Source organism: Lycium barbarum, chromosome 1 (genome assembly GCF_019175385.1).
Source record: "Lycium barbarum isolate Lr01 chromosome 1, ASM1917538v2, whole genome shotgun sequence".
Lineage (NCBI taxonomy): Eukaryota > Viridiplantae > Streptophyta > Magnoliopsida > Solanales > Solanaceae > Lycium > Lycium barbarum.
Window position 1 is genome coordinate 136,243,427 of NC_083337.1, and position 13,145 is coordinate 136,256,571.

Here is a 13,145-nt window from a genome sequence, read left to right on the forward strand (position 1 = left end):
TCACTAAGAAGTTGCATAGACCCATTTTAAGAAGGAAAAACACATCAATCATTTACGAAGCAGCCTTTAATACTAGAGTCTTTTAAATATACAGCGAGAGCAGTTCTATCTCTTTAGGTTCTGAAATTACCCAACCCATATGATCAATGAACAAGTCTATCCTCTGCCTCAAACCTGAGTTATCCTACTGATTTATACTTCATTGATTAAGTCATACCCAATCATATTGAACAAGCCAAACACAAACTTGAAAAAGAAGCAACCTCAGCAATCATGGACAAATTCGAATTGAACCAAACCATGCTAAGAGTATGAAATTATTTAAACATAAGACAAAAAATCTTAAACAAGGTTGAAGTTAAATTGGAAAATAACGCAATACTAATCCAATAATGAAGTCAGACAGCGAGCCAAACATGCTGGGAGCTGAGTTAATATCAAATATGCTAGCAAACTGGGCATGATACATGGTCAGGCACAAATAATCTGATCTAACATATGCTAATCTAATAAGCTAACATGTTAAACATCATTTCAAATCCATTCATATATGCAAGGATCCCTCGACAAAATTAGCAGACATGATTTAGAGGCTACCCAATCTAAGCTAACACGTGATTAATCCAATGATATTCCAGCAAACAAATGCGACTCAAAGCGCAAGGTCGATCTAAACTCCACATGAAGCCAATCTGATTATAGAACCAAACATGCTTAAAACGACTAAGATAAACACAAACAGGGACTAAATCGTAATTGATCAAGTGAATCACATAAACAGTTTAAGCACTTAAGAATTTACCAACATAACTAACGGGAGGTGTATTACCTTCTTCGGGTGCAGCGACGTGGGTATGGGCTTCCGAATCTACCTCGAAGACTACCAAATCTGAGCTCGCGATGCTCGGATTCACAACAACAAACAAAGCAATCGAATACAAATTGGATCTAGTATTTTTGACCCGATATTAAATAAAATTATGACTGCTAAAGGGATTGATTTTTAAGAAAATTTTCATGCGGTTGAAGAACTCTTTCTTTTATGGGATTTTCGCAAATAAAAAAAAAGGCCCCTCAATTCATTCTAGGAACGATTATTTATAGCTAGATTTTTAGGATTTGGGGCTAGGGTTTTCGTTTTGAGGAAGAGAGAGAGGAGCGGGGGGGACAGGAGAAGTGGGGTGGCAGAAGCGTGGGGGGAAACAGCGGGAGTGGGGTGTCAGAGGTATGGGCGTGAGGGGGATGGCAGGTGAGTGGGGCGGAGATGGAGAGGGGGAAGGGAGAGGAAGAGAGAGAGGGAGAAGACGAAATAATTTGGGTTGGACTGGTCCGTTTTGAAATATTGGGCTGGTATTTGAATGTGGATTGGGCATTAAAATGGGTTGGGCTGATTTAAAATGGGCTGGTAAATTAAGATGTGGACTGATTTTGTGAATTGGTCCGAAAATAATATGAGTTGATTGGGCTACTACATTTAAATAAAAGACCTATTTAAATAACTTGTGTTAAAATATTACTTAATATAAAATATGCAATTATTAGTGATCAGATAAAAAATGGCGTTGTAATAGCCGTGTAATAATATTTCGAAAATCCATAGTAAATAAACACTATTATTTAATTATGCAAAGATAAATGCGATGCGTGTGCGTAAGCTGGTAAAATGCCGAAAATGATGATGATAATAATAATAATAATAATAATAATAATAATAATAATAATAATAATAATAATAATAATAATAATAATAATAATCAGTGCGGTAATAGAATAGTGAAACGCCGGTATTGATAAGAGACTAATAATTATAGTAAAAATATAACATATATATTTTTTAATTTTTCAAAATATTAGAAGGATAAATAGGTATTTCGGGGGAGAGGCGGGACAAAATTGGGTGTCAACAACTTGTCCATCTTTGCCCGATAATGATGAAAAGAGTTGTCGGGCAAAGACGTTGACTCAATAGCCTATTTTGTCCCGGCTAAAGGAAAATTGAGAGGATTATGACCGAACTCCGGCCTCTGAGTTACCTACATATCTCGGGCTGCACGAGAATCAGGTCGAGTGTAGTTCTGGGACAATTACGACACCTGAATGACTAATGAACCCCGATTGGCGCGAATCTTGCAAAATATTGTCCCAGTGTTGAATTATGATGACATTGGGTATTATGATAAAACTTGAGAATTCTGAAAATTGAATTGCTGGAATGCCAAAGAATACTTGTGATTAGAGACGAGTGTTCGAGGTAGATCTTTGACCCGTGTCGGGAAGTCTGATTATCCTTCCCGACAAATTGCCCCAGTTCACTGCCGAAGAAATAGTTCCACGATTTGATGTGTGATGCCAACTTCAATATTGTTCAAAGCCACCAGCTAAAAACAATTGTTAGCAATAAAGAAATATATGGGTAAATAAGACAAGGCTGGGGAAGTTTACACTTGTAACCCTTGTTTCGAAAGTTGAATCCACAATATACTTTGGAGATGAATTAAAATTATGGCTTCCAATTGAGTTGACATCGAGATCCACTTTAACGAGAGCTAAATCCACATCCACTTTATTTTAAGGAAATATAAATCTATATCCACTTTCACTATACATAATATAAATCAACATCCCCTTCCGAATTGAAATTTGAAATACCCGCATTATAAGGTGGGTGCCTGAATTGAAATTTGAAATACCCGCATTATAAGGTGGGTGCCTGAATTGAAATTTGAAATACCCGCATTATAAGGTGGGTGCCTGGATTGAAATTTGAAATACCCGCATTATAAGGTGGGTGCCTGAATTGAAATTTTGAAATACCCGCATTATAAGGTGGGTGTCTGAATTGAAATTTGAAATACCCGCATTATAAGGTGGGTGCCTGAATTGAAATTTGAAATACTCGCATTATAAGGTGGGTGCCTAGATTGAAATTTGAAATACTCGCATTATAAGGTGGGTGCCTGAATTGAAATTTGAAATACCCGCATTATAAGGTGGGTGCCTGAATTGAAATTTGAAATACCCGCATTATAAGGTGGGTGCCTTAATCAAAATTTGAAATACCCGCATTATAAGGTGGGCGCCTGAATCGAAATTTGAAATACCAGCATTATAAGGTGGGTGCCTGAATTGAAATATAAATCCACGTCCATTTCCACGGTACCAAAATGTAAATCCATATCCACTTCCACAGTGCAGAAAGATAAATCCACGTCCACTTCCACAGTTCAAAAATATAAATCCACGTCCGCATTTCACGGTACAAAAATGTAAATCCACATCTACTTCCACGTCCGTATTATACGGTACAAAAAATAAATCAACTTCCACGTCCGTATTATACGGTACCAAAATAAATCCACATCCATTTCCACGTCCGTATTATACGGTGCAAAAATAAATCCACATCCACATCCGTATTATACGGTACAAAAAATAAATCCATGTCCACTTTCAAAAAATAAATCCACTTTCCACGGTGCAAGAAAAATAAATCCACCTCCACTTTCACAAACTTTAAAATAAATCCACTTCCACGTCCATGTCCACAATGTTCATATGAATCCACATTCGTTTCCAGGATATGAATCTACTTTTACTTCCACGTCCACAATGTTCATATGAATCCACATCCCCTTCCACCATTTTATTTTTTTCTATAATATAAATCTACTTCCACTTCCACGTCCACATCCACAATGTAAAAATGTAAATCCACGTCCACTTTAAAATAGTATTGTAGAAAGGTATCCACGTTTATATCCCAATCCATGTCCCGTTGTGACGGAAGTTAGATCTATAATTATCCCACAATTTAATATATGATGCAAGATCTCGATCTTGTCATCTTAGTAAATATCACATTCTAAAAAAATAACTTGTTATCGATTTGAAATAAATAAGTATATATAAAGTGATGAAAAAGTTGAGGAATTTAACCCGATAATAGGTGACCATGTCCGTATCCACCTTGAAGAAAGATAACTCCACGATTATGTGCCCTTGATCCATCGAGAAATGCCACGAGCTAAAACAACTGTTAGTGATAAGAATATGTAAATAGCTGGGTTTGAAAGAATTATGCTCACAGCCCTTAGTTGAGAAGATAAATTCATGTCCGCTGTTGCGACCAAAATTTCATGAAGAATGGAACAACATCCACCGTTTAGCGCAAGCTAAATTTACATCCACATTGAAGAATATTTGCCTTTTGCAGAAGGCTAACTCTTTGTTCACGTCCATAACTAAAATTTGAAGAAGAGTCAAATATGCGCCACATCTATGTTAATTGAAACCTGTCTCATCAAAGAAAAGTTGTGAGTTTAAAGAAAATTGGTTGACTTGTGCTTGTTGGGGAACTTGGCCCTTGAATTGATTTTTGCTTCGGCCGCGTCCACGTTCTTCGATGTCCCACCAGATATTTTGCTTTGCCCGGGAGTTTCAGTTATAAGTAATAAAAGTGTATTTTTAGAATAACGAGATTTGGATCACTTCGAAGGGAAATACTTAGTGGCTCTAATAGATAGAATGATTGTGAAGACTCGAATTTGAATTTATCAACATTTTTAGAAAGATATGGGCGGACTTTTATTTAGAATCGTCAAACATTTAAGACCACTTTTGTGCTAACTTCTAAAAATTGTCCCAGTTTCAAGTCCTGGAGGCACTTGGTTCTAAACGATTGGAAAGTGAGAACTTATAATGAAAGTTTTTGGAAGCGATTTGACCGATTTCAAAAATTTGTCCCAGTTTCAAGCTACTAAGACATATGAATTTAAACAGTGGGAAGACCAAAATCTTATATAAAAATCCTTATGTATCTTATAGGAACCAAAATAGTTGGACAAACCGAAAATATTAAAAATTTTAAAATAAAAGGGCCGAACCCGCCTCGGGTTGCCTACGTATCCCAAAGGAATCAGGCCAGACGTAGTTCGTGAACAAAATAAGAACTTTTGAGTTTTGTTTTAATAAAAGGGAGGGTCGAACCCTATGTGGGTTGTCTACGTATCCAAAAGGAAATCAGGCCACACGTAGTTCCAACCACAAAACAAAGACACTGAAATATTTGAAAAGAGTGGCCGAACCCGATATGGGCTGCCTACGTATCCAACAGGAAGTCAGGCCAAACGTAGTTCGTTACAAAACAAATGACAAAGTCTTAATTTAGAAAGGCCGTAACAAAACATAGAGGCAACATGACAAAAGGAACTAAATGTTCTAGCTGATGCCTCCGGCCTATTACAAAAGGAAATTTAACTTAAAATACTGAAAACTCCCGGTGGACCGGGGCTAAGATAGAAATCCAATTTTGCAACTCAGGTCCTGGCTCAGCAGCCTATAAGGTCAGTATTTCAGCAAAGTCTTTGACTACCACAGCATGATCATCTTCATCTTCCACGAACAGGTTCTTGATCCCCTCCACAATATCATCATAGGCAACTTCAACGGTCAGATCTGAAGTTTTAAAGCTGGCAGGTTTTGAGAAAGTTTGATCAATGGTAGGAATGGGTTTTGGCAGTGGAATCTTCTTCCCTTTATTCTTTCGTGCTTTCTTCATTTCTTTCTCGGTTGGTTCATAGCCCAAACCAAATGTAAATTGTTGTGCAGGGAGAACGACTGGCTCAAACCGCCCATTTAATGTCTTCCCTAGCCCAAATCCAGGTTGGTACCCATTTTTCAGCATTTCCTTTGCAACCATAATTGCGGCGCATGACCTTTTAAATTCTTGAGTTTGACACACTTCACCCACTTTAGTGACATTCACAACCTCCCAAGCACGGTAAGTTGCTCCATCGAACCCTCTTGTTGCCTCGATGAATGGGATGGACTGCTCTCGATAGATAGACGTGTCCCCTTCTCCATGTATACATATTTGCTGTTGATCCCACTCGAATTTGACAGTTTGGTGCAAAGTAGATGGTACAGCTCAAGCCAGATGGATCCACGGTCTTCCTAACAGCATGTTGTATGTCGTGGAAATATCAAGTAATTGAAAATCCATAATGAACTCAACGGGCCCAATCAACACTTTCAACTCTATTTCTCCAATAGGACGCTTTTGAGCCCCATCAAATGCTCGAATATTCACATCACTTGTCTTGAGCTCGCTAACATTATATCCGATCTTCTTCAGACTTGTTAGTGGACAAATGTTAAGTCCAGAACCCCCATCGATCAACACTTTAGCCACAAACATGTTACGACACTTGACAGTTATATGGAGCGCTTTGTTATGGTTGCATCCTTCTGGCGGCAGTTCTTCATTATCGAAACTGATTCGATGACTGTCCAGCACGCGCTCGATTATCCCAGCTAACGCCTCACTAGTTGTTTCGCTTGAAACATGTGCTTCATTCAAAATCTTCAGGAGTGCATTTCTGTGCACATCCGAACTCAAAAGCAAAGAGAGAATAGGAATCTGGGCATTGGACTTTTTCAACTGATCCACAACTGAGTACTCACTAGCCTGAATCTTCCTCAAAAATTCTTCTGCTTCTGCTTCTGTCACGACCCTTTTGGGAGGTACATTGGTTTCCTTAGTTTGCCCCAATCTAGCTAGCTCTTCTGGAGTATAGCATCTTCCAGACCTTTTCATTCCTGACGTCTTAATCTTGTCAGTAACTGTTTCCTTTCCTCGACACTCCATCACAGCTTGTTGATAATTCCACGGTACGGCTTTGGTATCGAGCACTGGTAACTGATTTGGTGCTTGAACTACTTCCACAGGCGTCGACGAAGCTCCTAATATCTCGATAGGTACACAACCCCTTATCACCACAGCTGGAGAAGCAACGGCTACAAGACCATGATCTTCCACGCTATCCACAGGCACTATGAATTCGACTGGATCGTCATCATTTTCATCTATTCCAATCATATTTATCGTGGCCCCCTCATGGGTTGGGAGTGGATTGTTAACCACATTTGGTGTCGGTTGTTTGACCATGATCTGTTTTGCTTCAATAAGATCTTCAACCTTATGTTTCAATGTGTAACAACGATCAGTGGAATGGCTTTTTACCCCCGAATGATATGCACATGTTTTAGTGGGATCAAAACTTCTAGGTAGTGGATCTGGAATTCTACCTTCCACAGGATATATTAAGCCTGAAGCTTGCAGTCTTTCAAAAACAACGCTCAATGGCTCTCCCAATGGTGTGAAATTGCGAAATGGTTTATTTGGGCCAGATGCGGATGCATTGTTTGGATGATGAGATTGTGATGGTGGAGCTGGGTATGTTGGTGGTCGTGGAGCTCGGTATGTAGGCTGGGTGTTGTAGACGGGGTAGGAAATTTGTGATGATTGAGGCGGGTAAGATGACAAAGTTTGGTTGTATAGATGTGACGAATATTGGAAATATGGTGAGTGGATAGCGTTAGAATTGTATCGCGGAGGTTGTTGATGGTGGTATGAGGTGCTTCCTAGAGCCATTACCGCTGCCGCGTCCTTTTCTTTTTTCTTTCCATTTCCGAGAGCACCAGTTTGTATAGCCCTACTAGTAGACTATAAAGCCGCTAGACTTGTTATTCTCCCTGTCTTAATGCCATCTTCGATCATGTCTCCAGCTTTGATCACTTCTGCAAAAGTTTTTCCGCCCATTGTCACCAAACGTTCATAGTACTCTAGTTCTAGTGCTTGAATGAAGAAAGTAACCATTTCTGTTTCCTCCATGGGCGGGTGCACCCTAGATGCTTCTTCCCTCCACCGTATGGCATATTCTCGGAATGATTCGGTTAACTTCTTCTTGAACTTTGTAATTGAGATTCTGTCAGGAGCGATCTCAACATGAAACTTGTAATGATCCACAAAAGCATTTTCCAAGTCATCCCAAGTACGCCATTTGGTTGTATCTTGTTTGGAATACCATTCCAAAGTTTTTCCACTCAAACTCTGATTAAATAGTTTGACTCTTATCCCTTCGTTCTTCCCCACACCAATCAACTTTTCACAATAGACCTTCAGATGGAAGAAGGGTTTCCCGACCCATCAAACTTCTCAAATTTTGGAATCTTGTAACCTGGTGGCAATTCTACCTCAGGAAATGCACATAACTCTTCATATCTCACGCTTTGGTTACTACCGAGCCCACACAAACTCCTCATGGCATCTTTCAAACTTTTGAGCTTTCTATTTATCATTTCATCATTAACTGCCCTTGCCTCATTTTCGACTTCGACATAATGATCAACATCTGTGCGATATTGTCCTTGGGTTTGTGTCAGGTGGAGCTGTGGTATAAGTATATACCGGCGGAACTTGATGCGCATTGGTAACATCATGTGTTGGCGGTATGAACCGAGCCTTTGAAGAGGCGGCTGTAAACAAAAGAGGAGCATTTTGAGTAACTAGGTGGGCAATGGGTTCGGAATGAGCTGGTTGAGAAGTGGTAAAATAGTTTGCTTGGTTAAGTTCATCCAAATTTGGGAATGGAGGTGGCATAGGCAAAGTCTGACGAACCCCGTAAGATGGAGTCATATATGGCGGAGTTTGAGAAAATGACCGATTTTGAAGTACCATGTGACTTAATTCAGCAACTCGTCGCTCTAGACGAGCAATGATCTCCAAATGTGTTTCTGGTTCATTAGAGGATGTGGGATCACTTGTGATCGGTAAACTAAGAGATGGCTCAGATGAGGTGGTTGCATTGATCAAACTTTGCTCCATTTTAGAACGAGTCTTTTTAGTTAACCAGGTGATTAGTGATGAGTCAGAGTCTGATTTCTTGGCTCTAGACCGTGTGAAATATGGATGCTCCGCCAGTTCCCCTTTAGCACAAGTCAACCTTTTGTTTTGAAAATGAGTTTAAAAAAGATAAAAGAAAGAAAGAAGAAAAAGAAAACGAGTCAGTATATGATAATGACATATTATTGCACATACACTATTGCACATAATACATCGCGTTATATAATGCAAGGGACCTCTTTATGCCAGAGGTAGGCCTAACGAATATTTGAAGGACAAACATGTCTTTTATGTATCATTCCATAGCTCTTCCTAAAACTAATTTACAAGAATTATTACATGTCAATCGATAATACATCTCAAAGTTAATCTAAGATATCTAATACTTCAACTCCACTAATTTCCTTTGGTTATCTTCAACCTCCGGCATTAATTTTGGATGCTCCACGACAACCTGCAACAAAATGTCAATTTCCTTGAAATATTTATCTATAGATTACTAGGTTCACATATTCCACATATTTGTCCTTCAAATAAAGCACATAGACAGTGAATAGTGTCACTTAGAGTCATAGACTCATTTGGACATTTGGTAAGGTTGACTAATGAACTTAATACACCAAGGGTATTAAGCTTCCTAGGTTTAAAATGATGCATGTCCTTACAAGGTTTTGGTTTTCGCTCTATCCTAGGCGGACTAAGAGTGGGTTTACTAGACACAAGGTTCCCGAGCGGACTGCTCGAGTGAGAAGGCTACGCGGTCCCCGTTATTCGGGCACCCCGCGCATACGCCAACTCTCCTAAAATTTGGATTCTACGAAGAAATTTGCGGGTGCGCAAAACACACCTCGCGTGTACGTGTGATAGTGTGAGTTTTCCAGAAATGGAGGAGATATGAACGGAATGCCAATTTAAGGAAAGCAGTAACATACATATTACATAGAAAATGCACATAAGGAATGGAACAATAACAAATACTTAAAAACATATAAAGCAACAATATAGGCAAAATAAAGCAGAACAAACAAAGCATCCAACATATTATTTGTTAACCTAAGTTGTTATGGTTAGAGCCTAAGTTCCCCAGCGGAGTCGCCAAGCTGTTACACCCCGTTTTAACCGGGTTAATTTAGGAGTACAACATATTGGTGATTCCTATTTATCTTATTTTTAAGGAGTCGCCACCTAATTAATTTAACGGTGAATTAGGACACCTAGATGTTAACTAAGGTAAAGTAAAAACTAAACCTCTGTTAATAGTCTGCTTAACCAATGTGATTCTAGGTAAGGGCTCTATATTATCCTAAAGGGAAGGGGCTAGGCATCCTTTAGAATCCGCTAACTACGGTTGTCCGGCCAAACTTAGGTTAATTAATCCAAATTGAATATGGTGTTTGAATGGTAAAAAAAATAGCTTGCACATATTACTAAGGTTTCAAAAAGAAATATAATAATACCGCTTGAACTAACTCGTAGAGAAATATATAAAGGAAATGTTGAGATTAATAAATGCTGTTAGAACTTTGAATAAAAATAATAGGGTTATTTTAAAAATAAGACGTGTAGAAAAAAGAAAATATATAATAATTTGTGTAAAAGAATATTTTAAACGCTATTTATAATAAGACTTATAAAGGATTTCAAATAATAAGGATATTAAAAATAAGACTAGTAATTTGCATAAGAGGAGATTTCAAAATGCTATTTGAAATAAAAATTTATAAATATTGCTGAGGCTTTAAATAAGCATGCTAATAAACTTATAAAACAATATGAATAATTTGTATCAAAGGAGATTTCAGATGCTATAAAATTCGTAAATATTACTAATGCTTTAAATAAAATGTTATTTAGAACGAAATTTGTAGGAAAATATGATAATTTGCATAAAAGAGGAAAATTCAAACGCCGTTCAGAAAAATAAAACTTGGAAATGTTGCAAAGACTTTAAATAATAATGCTATTAAAAAAATAAGATTTGCATGAAATAAAAATAGAAGAATACGCAGGTTGTGCAGTGTTTTAATAAACACTTGAAACAAACTAAACGATAAAGTATTAATTGACTTTGCATTTTTTAGAAGTATAAATAAAATTATGTATTATTAACTACATTTGGCTAAACGCATGCATAATTTAGATAATCTTAAAAGATGTTTACAAAATATTTTTTAGTTCTTTCCTTTAAACTAACTACCCATTCTCAAACTAAACCTACTAATTCATCCGGATTTATCTAAAACTAAAAAGTTAGTTGCCTAATGCAAATCAATGAGCACAAAATAAAATGAAAGGGCAATAAATCAAATGGGCCAGCCCACTATGGGGCTGTTGATCTGCTGCTGGTGGGAATGGGCTTAGCCCACGTTTTTTTTTTGCGAATCTGCCCGCTACTGGGCTTTGGCCCAATAAACTCTGTTTCTATTTTCTGCTGCGGACAGGATTGGTAGGGAATGACCCGGAAAGATTTCGTTGGGCACTTAGCCCAACTCCGAATGCGGGATAAGAACGAGTCCCTCGGACTCGTATGCGATGGTCATGCACACAAAAATGAAAGGAAAGGAATTAGTACGTGACCAACAAACAAAGCCAAAATATACAATGCAAGTTCAACAGACCAGTGGGTTATATATATATCATGAATATTCGAATATATTTCATGTACACATATTCATAAGGATGCTTAGAAAGGTTAATATCGAAAGCTTCTGATGAATTCAGGATTGAGAACAATATAGTAAATAGGACATGCCTATTCAAGTGTGCATATAATTAAACAAATCGGGACATTTCATTGGCACAATTCGGTTTAAATGAGGAGAGGAAAGAAGAGAAAGAGGTACACCTCCACAGAAAGTTTAAAAGGACAACTTATCAAAGTATTAGGATCATTTTCAGTTCTTGGAGAAGACTCACCATCACTTGCAATTTCTTATATAAATTCAAGCAAAACAGATTCAGTTTTCCACATAAGAGAAGGTACAGGGTCAACTGTGGACTTCCAAGTTCACATACACAGATTAATACAAGCAAGAGAGGAGAAAAGCATAACTAGTTACTTCAAATCTATTTTTAACACATAGAGGACCTGGAGACTAGATGGGACTGATATCTAATTCCTATTTGGACTATGGTTAATAAATGAACCAACAGAAGACCAAACCCTTACACTTAGAGCATGCTTGCATTGACAGAAGGCCTTTAACAGGAAGTTCTAAACTAGGCAAAGTTAGGATTCAAGTACCTATGTAGCTAGTTAAACTTCAGTTTAAATCTTCAACATGATCATGTCAAGCTATTTAATGAATTTCAAAGACCAACTAAAACACAATAGGGGTGCTGCCAGCTCCAGAATAGCCTAGAACAAGGCACTAACATGAACATGCATTTTTGACAGCAAAGAGAGACTTGACAGATTAAAGAGTGACCTATACTACTAATAGATCATAGAGGAATTAGTCTCAACCAATATTGCTATCATGGGAAGGGTAATATGATGTTTCACCTTATGTGTTTAGCAGGTATGCATACTATTACAACCCAAATTGGTTCTGAACGGGTTAATATGGCATTTGTACTGACCCTTAACTTCATCCTTGGTTCAAACAAGACTTATAATCAATGTGACCTTGTCCAACCTAACACATGATATGTAAGCTATCATTTATTCCCAAAATAAAGCAGGAAAAAATTGACTAAACATGCTTAAGATAAGTTGTTCACCCTTTAGTCAACAACATATAAGAAATGTATTCTCTTCAGTTTAGTTTAAGCTTTGCACACACAGATTAGAACTTTCAGAAAGTGAAAATGATAGGAAGAAACTGATTTGAACCACAATGATCATCTATTCACACATGTCACACAAATGGATTAAAATATTATATAGCAGCGAGCTCACACACCAGGCACAAGCATATTGACAATAAGTAGGGTGCAGACCTATTATGAACTACTCCAGTTTTCTAAGGGTCAATCATATATTCTCAAGTAAACACAGAGTTAGATAAAAGTAATGAGACCAGATTCTGGACAGAAGCATGGGGTTGTTTAATTGGACAACTACCATTCTAAAATGATTCCGTGAATTTGACACAACCAGACTCCAAATGATTTATAGCAGCGAACTCACACACCGGGCAGATTCAACTGATTGGGACCAAAAGTAAACACACAGAGTAATAGCACAAGTTTGGATTCTTATACTAGTATACGGGGACTCAAACAGACCAGCCTATAGAATTAATTTCAGTAGACTGAAGTTTAACAAGATATTTAGACTTCATAGACATGTTAATGACAGATCTCTAAAACAGGCATACATGCTTATCCCGAACACACATATTGATTTTGGCAGACCATATCAATCTTGTTTACTTATTCAATAACACAAAAGGATGCTAGAAAAATTAATTAAGGCCAGGTTGGAGTCGTGCTTTGAATGAGATCATTAGAATAGATA